This window comes from Pimephales promelas, chromosome 2 (assembly GCF_988280905.1).
Source record: "Pimephales promelas chromosome 2, fPimPro1.hap1.1, whole genome shotgun sequence".
NCBI lineage: Eukaryota > Metazoa > Chordata > Actinopteri > Cypriniformes > Leuciscidae > Pimephales > Pimephales promelas.
The window spans coordinates 52169319-52171818 of NC_142770.1; the positions used below are offsets into that span (position 1 = coordinate 52169319).

Here is a 2500-nt window from a genome sequence, read left to right on the forward strand (position 1 = left end):
AGTTTCCTCTGGCTTCGCCCTGCCCAGGCATAGTTCACCATCTTTCGGGTACCATCGCGCGCGCTCTCGCTCCACCTCCCCGGCGGACCGGGTGAGACGGGCCGGTGGTGCGCCCCCCTCCGGGGAGGGGGGATCCCACCCGGGCCGGCGTGCGCCGGCCTTCACCTTCATTGCGCCGTGGGGGCTCGTGGACACCCTCTGACTCGCGCGTGCGTTAGACTCCTTGGTCCGTGTTTCAAGACGGGTCGGGTGGGTGGCCGACATCGCCGCGGACCTCGAGCGCCCGTTTACGTGGGCCGGTCCCCGCCCTGGCGGCGCGGCGCATTCGGATTCGGACTGGGGACAGTCCGGTCCGGGCGACGCACGCGTCGGGGGCGGGGGGCCCCGTCCCTCCCGCGAGCGGGAGGGAAGGCGCGGAGGACACTGCCCGCGGCCCCGGGGGAGAGCGGCAAAGTCGGAGCGGGAGGGCGCTGTAAAGCTCGGGGCCCGAGGGACCCGAGCCACCTTCGCCCCCTGACCCTTCCTGGCCAAACCGGAGCCGGTCGCGGCGCACCGCCGCGGAGGAAGTGCGCCCGACGGGGGCCGAGCTCGCGGCGGACGGACGGTCCCCTTGTGGGGGGATCCGATCGCGCCCGCCGGGCCGACCGAGCCCGCCGGGTTGAATCCTCCGGGCGGCCCGTGCGGACCCCACCCGTTTACCTCTTAACGGTTTCACGCCCTGTTGAACTCTCTCTTCAAAGTTCTTTTCAACTTTCCCTCACGGTACTTGTCCGCTATCGGTCTCGTGACGGTATTTAGCCTTGGATGGAGTTTACCACCCGCTTTGGGCTGCATTCCCAAGCAACCCGACTCCGAGAAGAACCGTACCCCGGCGGGGCGGGGGCCGTTACCGGCCTCACACCGTCCACGGGCTAAGCCTCCATCAGAAGGACTTAGACCCCCGGCCCGCGCCGGGAGAGCGGTCTTCCGTACGCCACAATTCCCTCGCCCCGGCTGAGGGGACGGGGATTCGGCGCTGGGCTCTTCCCTCTTCGCTCGCCGCTACTGAGGGAATCCTTGTTAGTTTCTTTTCCTCCGCTTAGTAATATGCTTAAATTCAGCGGGTCGTCTCGCCTGATCTGAGGTCGAAGCTGGGTTGTCGGAAGCGGCCGCCGCCGGGCGGTTGGACCCGGCGGGCTGGCCGACGACCTAGGGGCGTCCCACGACCCGCCGAAACTCCGCCGCCCTCTCCCAGGGTGCGAGCGAGACCCCCACGACGGCGTCCGCCGACCGAGGCGGGTGAGAGCCTCCTCGCGCGGGCAGCGGTGGTTTTGAAGCACCGGCAGCCGCGGAGGAGGACACCCGGGTCCTCGGAGCGACGAGGCGCCGCCCTCCCCCGAGGGGAAGACGGAGGCCTCTCCCCGAAAAGGAGAGAGCGGGGAGACGGGACGAGGGGACGGTCTGCGTTTAGGAGGACGGAGGCGGTGAGGGCCTACGACGCTCCAGCCGCGGGGCCCGGAGGCTCCGATCGATAGCAAAGCGACCCTCAGACAGACGTAGCCCCGGGAGGAACCCGGGGCCGCAAAGTGCGTTCGAAGTGTCGATGATCAATGTGTCCTGCAATTCACATTAGTTCTCGCAGCTGGCTGCGTTCTTCATCGACTCACGAGCCGAGTGATCCACCGCTAAGAGTTGTACTCTTGGTTTTTTTGGTTTTTCGAGGCCGACCGACACAAACCGGGGAATTGGGGGAAAAAAAATGAGTGGTGGCGAGACCCGGACGGGCGCCCCCTCCCCCCCGGTCGAGGGATGGGGAGGAGGTCTTTAAACCCACGGCCCCCCCACCGGGGGGAGACCTAACGGGTACCCGTCGGGGTTGCGACTCTCGCCACTCGTTTTTCACCGAAGGGGGTTCCGGGCCCGCCGGGGCGGACCCGAGGCGTCTGGTTTGTTTCGTTCCTGGGACTTCTGTGAGGCCCGGAGACCTGTAATGATCCTTCCGCAGGTTCACCTACGGAAACCTTGTTACGACTTTTACTATCTCTAGATGGTCAAGTTTGATCGTCTTCTCGACGCTCCGCCAGAACCCAGCGAGGAGCTCCGGCGGGGCCGATCCAAGGACCTCACTAAACCACCCAATCGGTAGTAGCGACGGGCGGTGTGTACAAAGGGCAGGGACTTAATCAACGCGAGCTTATGACCCGCGCTTACTGGGAATTCCTCGTTGATGGGAAACAGTTTCAATCCCCAGTCCCGATCACGAGCGGGGTTCAGCGGGTTACCCGCGCCTCTCGGCGCAGGGTAGGCACACGCTGATCCGCCCATTGTGGCGCGCGTGCAGCCCCGGACATCTAAGGGCATCACAGACCTGTTATTGCTCCATCTCGCGTGGCTGAACGCCACTTGTCCCTCTAAGAAGTTGGACGCCGACCGCTCGGGGCCGCGTAACTAGTTAGCATGCCGGAGTCTCGTTCGTTATCGGAATGAACCAGACAAATCGCTCCACCAACTAAGAACGGCC

General features: G+C 65.4%; 2 non-coding genes across 2 annotated transcripts in view; both read right to left on the reverse strand.

Annotated features, from left to right (window-relative positions):
* Positions 1–1519: 1519 nt before the first annotated feature.
* LOC148998129 (5.8S ribosomal RNA) lies at positions 1520–1673 on the reverse strand. The gene has a single exon (XR_016147954.1). It is a non-coding gene; the product is annotated as a 5.8S ribosomal RNA (ribosomal RNA).
* Positions 1674–1967: 294 nt separating this feature from the next.
* LOC148998130 (18S ribosomal RNA) overlaps positions 1968–2500 on the reverse strand; it is a 1863-nt gene continuing 1330 nt past the window's right edge. The window contains exon 1 of the ribosomal RNA XR_016149747.1: positions 1968–2500. This exon is cut by the window's right edge and continues 1330 nt beyond it. This is a non-coding gene — a ribosomal RNA (18S ribosomal RNA).